The sequence below is a fragment of the Peromyscus maniculatus genome, chromosome 23 (assembly GCF_049852395.1).
Source record: "Peromyscus maniculatus bairdii isolate BWxNUB_F1_BW_parent chromosome 23, HU_Pman_BW_mat_3.1, whole genome shotgun sequence".
Taxonomy (NCBI): Eukaryota; Metazoa; Chordata; class Mammalia; order Rodentia; family Cricetidae; genus Peromyscus; species Peromyscus maniculatus.
The window spans coordinates 38,426,656-38,441,066 of NC_134874.1; the positions used below are offsets into that span (position 1 = coordinate 38,426,656).

Here is a 14,411-nt window from a genome sequence, read left to right on the forward strand (position 1 = left end):
AAGACTTCATCTTGTTGATTTTCCCTGTGAAAAATATGTAATATCCTTCCTGATCTCTTTTGATTTATTTTAGTTTGAAGTCTATTTTGTTAGATATTAGGATAGCTATAGCTTGCTTCTTAAGTCCATTTGAATGGAAATTCTTTTTCCAGCCTTTTACTCTGAGGTATTGTGTGTCTCTGAAGTTGAGGTGTGTTTCTTGTATGGAACACAATGATATATCCTCATTTTATATTCACTCTCTTAGCCTGTGTCTTTTTATAGGCAAATTGAGACCATTGATATTAAGGGATATTAATGTCCAGTATTGCTTTTTCCTGTTATCTTTTGGTGATAGTGTTGTGTGTTTCCCTTCTTTGTATTTGATGGTGTGGGGTTATCTATTGCCTGTGTTTTCATGGGTGTATTTATCTTACTTAGGTTGGATTTTTTCCTTCTACTGCTTTCTGTAGGGCTGGATTTGTGGATAGGTATTGTTTTAATCTAGTTTTATCATGGAATATTTTGTTTACTCTGTCTATGGATATTGAGAGTTTTGCTGGATATAATAGTTTGGGTTGGCACCCCTGGTCTCTTAGTGTCTGCATAACATCTCTCTTGACCCCTCTGGCTTTCAGAGTCTCCTTTGATATCAGTTGCTATTGTTATGTGTCTGTCTTTATATGTACTTGGCCTTTTTCTTTATAGATCTTAACATTTTTTCTTAATTCTATATGTTTAGTAGCTTGTTATTATGGCATGGGCACTTTTTTTTTTATCCAGTCTATTTGGTTTTCTGTTAGCTTCTTGTATCTTCATAGGCATTTGCTTCTTTAGGTTGGGAAAGTTTTCTTCTGTGATTTTGTTGAATATATTTTCTGTGACTTTGAGTTGGAATTCTCCTTCAACTATCCCTATTTTTCTTACATTTGGTCTTTTAATGTTTTCCCAAATTTCTTGGATGTTTTGTGTTATGACTTTTTTGGATTTAGTGTTTTCTTTGACTGACAAATCTATTTCCTCTATGTTATCCTCACCACCAGAGATTCTCACTTCATCTCTTGCATTCTGTTGGTTATGGCTACTGGTTCCTGTTCACTTACTCAGATTTTTCACTTCCAGCATTCTCTGAATTTGCATCTTCTTTATTGTCTCTATTTGAGTTTTCAAATATTGAACTGTTTCCTTCAACTGTTTGTTTTTTTCTTGGATTTCTTTAAGGGATTCATTGATTTCCTCCAATTTATTGTTTGTCTTTTCCTCGAATTCTATAAGGGAATTTTTCATTTCATCTCTAAAGGCCACTATCATCTTCTTAATGTCATTTTTAAGTTCAATATCTTCTGCTTCTTCTGTGTTGGGATGTTCAGGTCTTGCTGATGTAGAACCACTAGGTTCTAATGGTGCCACATTGGTCTTCATGTTGTTGAATGTATTTTTGCACTGGCATCTACTCATCTTTTCCTCCACTCAGTGGATGTGGTTTCTGTGTCTGAGGGAGCCTCTCTTGGTCTGAACAATACACTTGGTTCAATGGGAGCTCTTGGTTTATTCGGGCATCTTGGTCCCATTGGTGCTGATGGACTCTATGTCTCTGGGAGCAGCTCTTAGTCTGGTGGCCTCTGTCCCAGGGAGCAGCTGCAGTCTCAGAGGGTGGGTGGCTTTGGGAGGGGTGGGGCTTCTAGGTTACAGGATCTGGTGGGGGATGGTCGTATTCCAACCTGTCTGCAGGAGATGTGTCTGCTGGCCTGAAACTGGGACTCCAATGGGTGATGGTGTGGGGGTGCAGGGTTGTGTACCTGGGCCCAAAGCCAAGAGGCTGGGATGTTTATCTATGAGCACAAAGACTCACCACTTAGTCCAATCAGCTGGTGGGTTCTCCGGAATATACTCTCTTCATAACAATCCTACATCTTTCTCCTAGGAGGCTCATTGGTACGCCCGGTTAGTAAGGACCTAGGCCATCAGGTCCTAGGACCTCTGACCCTCTGGGTCAAGTCCATTACCGGACCCCCACCATTGGAGCTCATTTGCAGGAGAAGGAGACTTCCACAAGTCTCTGAAGCTATCCCCCCTATTTCTTGAGGTGAGTTGGATACTTGAATTATCATCTGTACCATGGCCCCCACCTCTGACTCATGCCTAGACAGCTCTAGGGGTCTGCAGTTGCAGATGCTGGAGGTGGATTGTAGAGACCTTACAGCCCTGGGAGGGGACCGGAGAAGACTTGGAAGGAAGATGGGTATACAGTCACAGACCCCAGTCATAGAAGGAGTGCTTTCTGTGCTAGGCACATGCAGAAGACTTGGGAAGGATCAAGAGGATTGGAAGTCAAGGATGAGAACCAAAGATCATGTGCTTAAGGGGGTGGTGGCCTGAGATGCCACCACTCAGGAAGCTCACGATAATTTACTGTTTAGAGATGAGCCTGGGAAACATAAGATGTCCCAGGCTGGCCTGGACCTTCGGTAATGGAGGAGAAAGAGTGCTGAGGAGATGGCTTATTGGGTAAGACCCTTCCAACCAGCAGAGGATCTGAGTTTGAGGCCCAACAATACAGGCAAAATTGAGGGAGTAGCATAGGTCATACTCCAGGGCTTTCTGTGGGCACCTGGGAGGCAGAGCTGATACAAAGAATCCAGAAATTCATAGGGCAGCAGGCTGGGGGAGCACAATGGAGAAAAGGCACTGTTTCAAAAAGGTGGAAGGCTGGGACCACATCCTATGATGCCTGGTTCCCTCCAAATACTTGCAAGAGACATGTTGAGCCTGCTCACAGGCCAGTGTGTGTGTGTCCAGTCTACAGGAGACACAGAGGGAAGTGCAAACAATGACATGAATCAGAGTAAGTGGACATTCTGAAGGAGAGCCTCTGATGGCACCTCATGGTTTTTGGATGGCTCACTGTAGGGACTCACTGTCTCACCAATGAGGACTTTCAACTGCTCTGTCAGCTGCCTCCAGCCTTGGGAGAGCTAGGATCACTGGCCTGAGTTATCACGTGGCTTTCGGTGCTGACGAGGGAACCTATGGCTTCCTGCATGGGAGACTGGCACTCAGCCAACTGAATCTATTCCCTATTAACCATACACATGCCTTTTTTAAAAGTATTTGTATCACATGGATTGTGTGACTTGTACACCCAGCCACGGTATACCATCACACACGGGCATGGGTCTGAGGACAACTTGTGGGTGTCATTTCTCTCCTCCCATGTGGGTCCTGAGGATCTGGATAGTTCACTCCAGTCCTTGGACTGGCAGTAATAGCCTGTGTCCACTGAAACCGTCATCCAGCCCTAATTTACTCTCTTAATGACAGTCCCTCATCTTTGCTCTTAGGACACTCACCAGTGTGCCTGGCCAGTAGTGACCTACGAAGACAGGTCCCAGGACCACTGACCCTCTGGGTCAAGTCCACTTCTGGCCCTGCCCCACACCCATTGGAGCCCCCCTGCTGGAGAATTCTCCAAGGCCTCCCAAATTACTCCCCCTATTGCTTGAGGTGAGTTAGAAACATGGCTTATCTTCTGTCCTGTAGCCTTGTAGCTCCTGTCTGAGACACCTGCAGGGCACTAGGGTGAAGGTGTAGGAGGTAGAATGTTAAAGACCTTAACAGCCCCTGGTGGCACCTGAAGCATCCTTGGATGAATGTTGCACATATTTTCCCATATCCCACCTAGAGAGGGGATTAACCACAAAGGCCCCTGGTTAGATCAAGTGGCCAAAGGAGGAAACATAGCATGGAGTGGTGTGAGCATGTAACCCCAGTACTCAGGAGTCTCTCGAGGTATATTACGTTGTTGCTGATCATTCTGGGAAAGAGAGAATGGTCCAGGATATCCTGTACACTCAAAACAGTGGTATGGAGAGTTCAGAGGAGATGATGTGATGCTTTCCCAGTGATAAGGAGCATGTGGACCTCTCTTTGGGTCCCAAGAACACATATCAGAGCTGAAGGCAAACACCTCAGGACTCCTATCATGGCTGTAGTAAGATGGTAGGCAGAGCTAGGCAACAAGCTTGAAGTTCCTGGACCAGCTAGCCAGCTCTGAGCAGAGGATGACTTGAGACCCTGCCCCCAGAAAGGGAGAAGTTGCAGACCAACACCTGACATCCAGTAGTCTCCACAAAGGCCACTGGCATTTATTTCGTACAGTGTGTCTCTATTTACCCTTCTCTCTCTCTTTTATCTTACACTCATGCACACATATAAAGACTAAAATGAATCAGAAGGAGCAGAGAATCCCAGGGAGAGCCTTTAATGGCCTGTTGTCACTCAGGTCCAAGGAATTACAGTGTCTTCAGGAATGTAATTAAAACCCGGATCCAGCTCCATCTAGCTGGAAGTCTCTAGAGTTAAAAGACCTAAACTACCATTTGCTCTTTGCGTGGTACAGAGGAAGGCACCCCTATGGTTTCATGGCTTCATATATATGCCAGGAATGAGCCATTCCAATCCAGTATATTCCTTAATGGTAACATCCTCTCTTTTCTGTATTTGTGTGTGTGTGTGTGTGTGTGTGTGTGTGTGTGTGTGTGTGTGTGTGTGTGTGTTGGTGTTGGTGTTGGTGTTGGTGTTAGTATGTTTTTATGTGCACACGTGCTTGTGCCCTGATTAGCATGGAATGGGGCCCTTGGGCATGTCAGAAAACAAGATGTGGGTGTCAGTTTCCATCTCTCTATTTGACTCCTGTATTTTCAATGTAGTGTTCAGGCATGGCAACAAACACCTCAATACCCTGTGCCATATTGCTGGCGCCCAAGATCTTTTGAAATATATATGGCCTCTGTATTATAATGAACACAGGAATAGAAACATCACATAGGTAGATTAATATCATGACTCAGACAAACACTTGCCGGAATATATTTTCTTTTTTGCATATAATAGTTTTATTATAAAAAAGTATTATTTCATTAACATTTCCTCTTTTTTATTTTTCCCGTTCTTTATAAAAAATTCTTCTCTGGTACTATACTCTTTGATGGCAGCCTTTCTTCTCTCCTCTCCTCCCATTCTGCCCCTCCCACCTCCTCTCTTTCCCAGATCCACTGTTAATCCTTTGCCTTCAGAAAAGTACAGGTTTCCCAGGGATATCAACCTAAGGTGTCATCTTAAGATGTAATAAGACCAGGCACAAACTCCCATATCAAGGCTGGGTGAGGCAAAGTAGGACCAGTGGGAGGAAAAGGGTCACAGGAGCAAGTAAGAGTCAGAGATACCCACATTCCCATTGTTAGGAGTCCCACAAACAACCTACGCTAAACAACCAATTACTTTCTACCATGCTATATTTCAATATAGCCTTGAAAATACTTTTGACTTTTAGATCTATATTCTGGGAATTTTATTCTTATTCTGTTTCTTTCCATATTTTGTATATGATTCTATTTTTTTTGTAATATAAATTTATGCTTGTTACTCTAATGAAGGATTGTTTTACTTTTGTGGTTCTGAGTTTCTCAAAGATCATTTTTATATCTTAATTTTCATTTGTCATGTGAATTTACACTAATATTTTATTTTTCTTAATTATAAATGCCCAGCTTTGGCTTCACTTGTTTCTTGGCAGATTTTTTCTTTTTTTATTATTAAGAAAATTTCCTTTCATTGTATAGACCAACTACAGATCCCCCTCTCCTCCCTCCTCCCACCCCAGTGCCTTCCCTCTCAACCCACCCCCCATTCCCACTTCCTCCAAGGCAAGGTCTCCCATGGGGACTCAGCAGATCCTGGTACATTCAGTTGGGGCAGGTCCAAGCTCCTCCCTCTTGCACCAAGGCTGTGTAAGGTTTCCTACCATAGGCTTTGTGTTCCAAAAAGGCCGCTCATGCACCAGAAATGGATCTCAATTCCACTGCCTGGGGGGCCCTAAACAGTTCAAGCTAAAAACTATCTCACCTATCCAGAGAGTCTAGTCCAGTCCCATGGGGACTCCACAGCTAATGGTTAATGAGTTTCCACTAGTTTGGCTGGCCATCTCTGTATGCTTTCCCATCATCCTCTCAATGTCTCCTGCTCATAGAATCCCTACTCTCTCTCATTGATTGGACTTCTGGAGCTCGGCCTGGTGCCTGGCTGTGGATTTCTGTATCTGCTTCCATCAGTTACTGGATGAAGGCTCTATGATGCCAGTTAGGGTAATCACTAATCTGATTACCAGAATAGGCCAGTTCAGGCAATCTCTCCACTATTGACAGTAGTCTAAGGTGGGGTCATCCTTGTGGATTCCTGGGGACTTCCCTAGCACTTCTCCCTATTACCATGGTGTCTTCCTTTATCATGGTATCTCTCTCCTTTCTCTCCTACTCTGTCGCTGTTTCCAACTTCCCTTATGTTCTCATTCCCCATCCCTAGCCTGTCATTAACCCAATACCCCCAGTTTCCTCATGGAAATCTCATCAATTTCTCCTTCACTGGGCGATCTATGCTTCCCTCTTAGGGTCCTCCTTGTTAGCTAGCTTCTCTGGGGCTGTGGGTTGTAGTCTGTTTATCCTTTGCTTTACATCTAGTATCCACTTATGAGTGAGTACATACCATGTTTGTCCTTCTGACTCAGGATGTTATTTTCTAGTTCCATCCATTTGCCTGTAAATTTATGATACCAATGTTTTTTTAATGCTGAGAGTACTTCATTGTGTATATGTGCCACATTTTCTTTATGCATTGTTCAGTTGAGGAACATCTATGTAATTTCCATGTTCTGGCTATTACAAATAATGCTGCTATGAACATAGTTGAGCATGTGTCCTTGTGGTATGATTGAGCATTCCTTGAGTATATGCCCAAGAGTGGTATAACTAGGTCTTCAGGTAGATTGATTCCCTATTTTCAGAAAAACAGACTTATTGATTTCCAAAGTGGCTGTATAAGTTTCTTGGTAGAATTTTTGAGATCACTTAGGTATACTATCATATTGTCTGCAAATAGAGAAAGTTTGACTTCTCCCTTTCTAATTCCTATCCCGTTGATCTCCTTTTGTTGTCTTATTGCTCTAGGTAGAACTTGAAGCATTATATTGAGTAAATACCAGGAGAGTGGAAAGCCTTGTCTTGTTCCTGATTTTAATGGAATTCCTTTTAGTGGAATGGAGGACTTTCTCTCCATTTAATTTGATATTGGCTGTGGGCTTGCTGTAAATTGCCTTTATGTTTAGATTTTTTGTGTTCCTCATCTCTCTAGGAGCTTAATCATGAAGGGGTGTTGTATTTTGTCAAGGGCTTCTTCAGCATCTAATGAGAAGATCATGTGTTTTTTTTCTTTCAGTTTTTTTCTATGGTTTATTATATTGACAGATTTTTGTATGTTGAATCATCCTTGCATCCCTGAGATGAAGCCTACTTGGCTATGGTGGATAATTTTTTTATGTGTTCTTGGATGTGGTTTGCCAATATTTTATTGAATATTTTTGCATCAATGTTCACGAGTGCAATTGGTCTGTAATTTTCTTTCTTTATTGCATCTTTGTGTGTTTTGTGTATCAGAGTAACTGTAGCCTCATAAAAAGTTTGGTAATATTCCTTCTGTTTCTATTGTGTGGAACAATTTGGAGAGTATTGGGAAAAGCTCTTCTTTGAATATCTGGTAAAATTCTGCACTGAAACCTCTGGTCCTGGGCTTTTGTTTTTTTTTTTTTTTTTTGGTTGACAGACATTTAATGACTGTTTCTATTTCCTTATGGGTAATTGGTCTATTTAAATAATTTATATGGTCTTGGTTTAACTTTGCTATGTGGTACCTATCCAGCAAATTGTCCATTTCTTTAAGATTTTCCAATATTATGGCGTACAGCATGACCTGATAATTTCTATATGTCTTCATTGTCTGTTGTTATGTCTCCCTTTTCATTTCTGATTTAATTTGCTCTCTCTCTCTCTCTGCCTTTTGGTTAATTTGGATAAGAGCTTGTCTATCTTGTTGATTTTTTTCTCAAAGAACCAACTCTTTGTTTCATTGATTCTTTGTATTGTTATCTTTGTTTCTATTTTACTGATTTCAGCCCTCAATTTGATTATTTCTTGGCATCTATTCCTCCAAGGCGAGTTTGCTTCCTCTTGTTCTAGAGCTTTTAAGTGTGCTGTTAAGTCTCAAGTGTGAGATTTCTCCATCTTCTTTTTTTTTTTTTGGCCTTTAGTGCTATGAATTTTCCTCTTAGCACTGCTTTCATAGTGTCCCATAATTTTAGGTATGTTGTACCTTCATTTTCATTCAATTCTAGGAAATCTTTAATTTCTTTCTTTCTTTATTCATTGACCCATTGATGATTCAGCTGGGTATTATTCATTTTCCATGAGATTTTAGGCTTTCTGTATTTTTGTTGTTGTTGTTGTTGAAATGTACCTTTAAGCCATGATGGTCCAATAAAATACAGGAGCTTATTCTAAATTTTTGTATCTCTTGAGATTTGCTTAGTGACCAACAATGTGGTCTATTTTAGAGAATGTTCCATGGGGTGCTGAGAAGAAGTTATATTTGTTTAATTTCGGGTAGAATATCCTGTATTTATCTATTAAGTCCATTTGAGTCATAACATCAGTTAAGTCCCTTGTTTCTCTGTTAAGTTTCATTCTGGCAGATCTGTTCAAGGTGAGAATGGGGTGTTGAAGTCTCCCACTACTAGTGTGTGGGTTTGATGTATGATTTAAGCTTTAGTAATGTATCTTTTACATATGTTGGTGTCCTTGTATTTGCGGCATAAATGTTAAGAGTTAAGACTTCATCTTGTTGATTTTCCCTGTGAAAAATATGTAATATCCTTCCTGATCTCTTTTGATTTATTTTAGTTTGAAGTCTATTTTGTTAGATATTAGGATAGCTATAGCTTGCTTCTTAAGTCCATTTGAATGGAAATTCTTTTTCCAGCCTTTTACTCTGAGGTATTGTGTGTCTCTGAAGTTGAGGTGTGTTTCTTGTATGGAACACAATGATATATCCTCATTTTATATTCACTCTCTTAGCCTGTGTCTTTTTATAGGCAAATTGAGACCATTGATATTAAGGGATATTAATGTCCAGTATTGCTTTTTCCTGTTATCTTTTGGTGATAGTGTTGTGTGTTTCCCTTCTTTGTATTTGATGGTGTGGGGTTATCTATTGCCTGTGTTTTCATGGGTGTATTTATCTTACTTAGGTTGGATTTTTTCCTTCTACTGCTTTCTGTAGGGCTGGATTTGTGGGTAGGTATTGTTTTAATCTAGTTTTATCATGGAATATTTTGTTTACTCTGTCTATGGATATTGAGAGTTTTGCTGGATATAATAGTTTGGGTTGGCACCCCTGGTCTCTTAGTGTCTGCATAACATCTCTCTTGACCCCTCTGGCTTTCAGAGTCTCCTTTGATATCAGTTGCTATTGTTATGTGTCTGTCTTTATATGTACTTGGCCTTTTTCTTTATAGATCTTAACATTTTTTCTTAATTCTATATGTTTAGTAGCTTGTTATTATGGCATGGGCACTTTTTTTTTTATCCAGTCTATTTGGTTTTCTGTTAGCTTCTTGTATCTTCATAGGCATTTGCTTCTTTAGGTTGGGAAAGTTTTCTTCTGTGATTTTGTTGAATATATTTTCTGTGACTTTGAGTTCGAATTCTCCTTCAACTATCCCTATTTTTCTTACATTTGGTCTTTTAATGTTTTCCCAAATTTCTTGGATGTTTTGTGTTATGACTTTTTTGGATTTAGTGTTTTCTTTGACTGACAAATCTATTTCCTCTATGTTATCCTCACCACCAGAGATTCTCACTTCATCTCTTGCATTCTGTTGGTTATGGCTACTGGTTCCTGTTCACTTACTCAGATTTTTCACTTCCAGCATTCTCTGAATTTGCATCTTCTTTATTGTCTCTATTTGAGTTTTCAAATATTGAACTGTTTCCTTCAACTGTTTGTTTTTTTCTTGGATTTCTTTAAGGGATTCATTGATTTCCTCCAATTTATTGTTTGTCTTTTCCTCGAATTCTATAAGGGAATTTTTCATTTCATCTCTAAAGGCCACTATCTTCTAAATGTCATTTTTAAGTTCAATATCTTCTGCTTCTTCTGTGTTGGGATGTTCAGGTCTTGCTGATGTAGAACCACTAGGTTCTAATGGTGCCACATTGGTCTTCATGTTGTTGAATGTATTTTTGCACTGGCATCTACTCATCTTTTCCTCCACTCAGTGGATGTGGTTTCTGTGTCTGAGGGAGCCTCTCTTGGTCTGAACAATACACTTGGTTCAATGGGAGCTCTTGGTTTATTTGGGCATCTTGGTCCCATTGGTGCTGATGGACACTATGTCTCTGGGAGCAGCTCTTAGTCTGGTGGCCTCTGTCCCAGGGAGCAGCTGCAGTCTCAGAGGGTGGGTGGCTTTGGGAGGGGTGGGGCTTCTAGGTTACAGGATCTGGTGGGGGATGGTCGTATTCCAACCTGTCTGCAGGAGATGTGTCTGCTGGCCTGAAACTGGGACTCCAATGGGTGATGGTGTGGGGGTGCAGGGTTGTGTACCTGGGCCCAAAGCCAAGAGGCTGGGATGTTTATCTATGAGCACAAAGACTCACCACTTAGTCCAATCAGCTGGTGGGTTCTCCGGAATATACTCTCTTCATAACAATCCTACATCTTTCTCCTAGGAGGCTCATTGGTACGCCTGGTTAGTAAGGACCTAGGCCATCAGGTCCTAGGACCTCTGACCCTCTGGGTCAAGTCCATTACCGGACCCCCACCATTGGAGCTCATTTGCAGGAGAAGGAGACTTCCACAAGTCTCTGAAGCTATCCCCCCTATTTCTTGAGGTGAGTTGGATACTTGAATTATCATCTGTACCATGGCCCCCACCTCTGACTCATGCCTAGACAGCTCTAGGAGTCTGCAGTTGCAGATGCTGGAGGTGGATTGTAGAGACCTTACAGCCCTGGGAGGGGACCGGAGAAGACTTGGAAGGAAGATGGGTATACAGTCACAGACCCCAGTCATAGAAGGAGTGCTTTCTGTGCTAGGCACATGCAGAAGACTTGGGAAGGATCAAGAGGATTGGAAGTCAAGGATGAGAACCAAAGATCATGTGCTTAAGGGGGTGGTGGCCTGAGATGCCACCACTCAGGAAGCTCACGATAATTTACTGTTTAGAGATGAGCCTGGGAAACATAAGATGTCCCAGGCTGGCCTGGACCTTCGGTAATGGAGGAGAAAGAGTGCTGAGGAGATGGCTTATTGGGTAAGACCCTTCCAACCAGCAGAGGATCTGAGTTTGAGGCCCAACAATACAGGGAAAATTGAGGGAGTAGCATAGGTCATACTCCAGGGCTTTCTGTGGGCACCTGGGAGGCAGAGCTGATACAAAGAATCCAGAAATTCATAGGGCAGCAGGCTGGGGGAGCACAATAGAGAAAAGGCATTGTTTCAAAAAGGTGGAAGGCTGGGACCACATCCTATGATGCCTGGTTCCCTCCAAATACTTGCAAGAGACATGTTGAGCCTGCTCACAGGCCAGTGTGTGTGTGTCCAGTCTACAGGAGACACAGAGGGAAGTGCAAACAGTGACATGAATCAGAGTAAGTGGACATTCTGAAGGAGAGCCTCTGATGGCACTTCATGGTTTTATAAATCCCGTTGGATGGCTCACTGTAGGGACTCACTGTCTCACCAAGGAGGACTTTCAACTGCTCTGTCAGCTGCCTCCAGCCTTGGGAGAGCTAGGATCACTGGCCTGAGTTATCACGTGGCTTTCATTGCTGACGAGGGAACCTATGGCTTCCTGCATGGGAGACTGGCACTCAGCCAACTGAATCTATTCCCTATTAACCATACACATGCCTTTATTAAAAGTATTTGTATCACATGGATTGTGTGACTTGTACACCCAGCCACGGTATAGCATCACACACGGGCATGGGTCTGAGGACAACTTGTGGGTGTCATTTCTCTCCTCCCACGTGGGTCCTGAGGAATGGATAGTTCACTCCAGTCCTTGGACTGGCACATAGGCCTGTGTCCACTGAACCCCTCAACCAGCCCTAATTTACTCTCTTAATGACAGTCCCTCATCTTTGCTCTTAGGACACTCGCCAGTGTGCCTAGCCAGTAGCGACCTACGAAGACAGGTCCCAGGACCACTGACCCTCTGGGTCAAGTCCACTTCTGGCCCTGCCCCACACCCATTGGAGCCCCCTTGCTGGAGAATTCTCCAAGGCCTCCCAAATTACTCCCCCTATTGCTTGAGGTGAGTTAGAAACATGGCTTATCTTCTGTCCTGTAGCCTTGTAGCCCCTGTCTGAGACACCTGCAGGGCACTAGGGTGAAGGTGTAGGAGGTAGAATGTTAAAGACCTTAACAGCCCCTGGTGGCACTTGAAGCATCCTTGGATGAATGTTGCACATATTTTCCCATATATCACCTAGAGAGGGGATTAATCACGAGAGCCCCTGGTTAGATCAAGTGGCCAAAGGAGGAAACATAGCATGGAGTGGTGTGAGCATGTAACCCCAGTACTCAGGAGTCTCTCGAGGTATATTACGTTGTTGCTGATCATTCTGGGAAAGAGAGAATGGTCCAGGATATCCTGTACACTCAAAACAGTGGTATGGAGAGTTCAGAGGAGATGATGTGATGCTTTCCCAGTGATAAGGAGCATGTGGACCTCTCTTTGGGTCCCAAGAACACATATCAGAGCTGAAGGCAAACACCTCAGGACTCCTATCATGGCTGTAGTAAGATGGTAGGCAGAGCTAGGCAACAAGCTTGAAGTTCCTGGACCAGCTAGCCAGCTCTGAGCAGAGGATGACTTGAGACCCTGCCCCCAGAAAGGGAGAAGTTGCAGACCAACACCTGACATCCAGTAGTCTCCACAAAGGCCACTGGCATTTATTTCGTACAGTGTGTCTCTATTTACCCTTCTCTCTCTCTTTTATCTTACACTCATGCACACATATAAAGACTAAAATGAATCAGAAGGAGCAGAGAATCCCAGGGAGAGCCTTTAATGGCCTGTTGTCACTCAGGTCCAAGGAATTACAGTGTCTTCAGGAATGTAATTAAAACCCGGATCCAGCTCCATCTAGCTGGAAGTCTCTAGAGTTAAAAGACCTAAACTACCATTTGCTCTTTGCGTGGTACAGAGGAAGGCACCCCTATGGTTTCATGGCTTCATATATATGCCAGGAATGAGCCATTCCAATCCAGTATATTCCTTAATGGTAACATCCTCTCTTTTCTGTATTTGTGTGTGTGTGTGTGTGTGTGTGTGTGTGTGTGTGTGTGTGTGTGTGTGTGTGTGTTGGTGTTGGTGTTGGTGTTAGTATGTTTTTATGTGCACACGTGCTTGTGCCCTGATTAGCATGGAATGGGGCCCTTGGGCATGTCAGAAAACAAGATGTGGGTGTCAGTTTCCATCTCTCTATTTGACTCCTGTATTTTCAATGTAGTGTTCAGGCATGGCAACAAACACCTCAATACCCTGTGCCATATTGCTGGCGCCCAAGATCTTTTGAAATATATATGGCCTCTGTATTATAATGAACACAGGAATAGAAACATCACATAGGTAGATTAATATCATGACTCAGACAAACACTTGCCGGAATATATTTTCTTTTTTGCATATAATAGTTTTATTATAAAAAAGTATTATTTCATTAACATTTCCTCTTTTTTATTTTTCCCGTTCTTTATAAAAAATTCTTCTCTGGTACTATACTCTTTGATGGCAGCCTTTCTTCTCTCCTCTCCTCCCATTCTGCCCCTCCCACCTCCTCTCTTTCCCAGATCCACTGTTAATCCTTTGCCTTCAGAAAAGTACAGGTTTCCCAGGGATATCAACCTAAGGTGTCATCTTAAGATGTAATAAGACCAGGCACAAACTCCCATATCAAGGCTGGGTGAGGCAAAGTAGGACCAGTGGGAGGAAAAGGGTCACAGGAGCAAGTAAGAGTCAGAGATACCCACATTCCCATTGTTAGGAGTCCCACAAACAACCTACGCTAAACAACCAATTACTTTCTACCATGCTATATTTCAATATAGCCTTGAAAATACTTTTGACTTTTAGATCTATATTCTGGGAATTTTATTCTTATTCTGTTTCTTTCCATATTTTGTATATGATTCTATTTTTTTTGTAATATAAATTTATGCTTGTTACTCTAATGAAGGATTGTTTTACTTTTGTGGTTCTGAGTTTCTCAAAGATCATTTTTATATCTTAATTTTCATTTGTCATGTGAATTTACACTAATATTTTATTTTTCTTAATTATAAATGCCCAGCTTTGGCTTCACTTGTTTCTTGGCAGATTTTTTCTTTTTTTATTATTAAGAAAATTTCCTTTCATTGTATAGACCAACTACAGATCCCCCTCTCCTCCCTCCTCCCACCCCAGTGCCTTCCCTCTCAACCCACCCCCCATTCCCACTTCCTCCAAGGCAAGGTCTCCCATGGGGACTCAGCAGATCCTG

General features: G+C 42.2%; 1 protein-coding gene across 1 annotated transcript in view; it reads left to right on the forward strand.

The window, feature by feature from the left end:
- The window catches only part of Usp42 (ubiquitin specific peptidase 42), a 120,935-nt gene that overhangs the window by 34,763 nt on the left and 71,761 nt on the right, over window positions 1–14,411 (forward strand). Inside the window, exons 5-8 of the mRNA XM_076561329.1 lie at window positions 1,904–2,065; window positions 3,321–3,483; window positions 10,593–10,754; window positions 12,019–12,181. The gene's annotated coding sequence lies outside the window, so the exon portion shown is untranslated. The remainder of the gene's footprint in view (window positions 1–1,903; window positions 2,066–3,320; window positions 3,484–10,592; window positions 10,755–12,018; window positions 12,182–14,411) is intronic.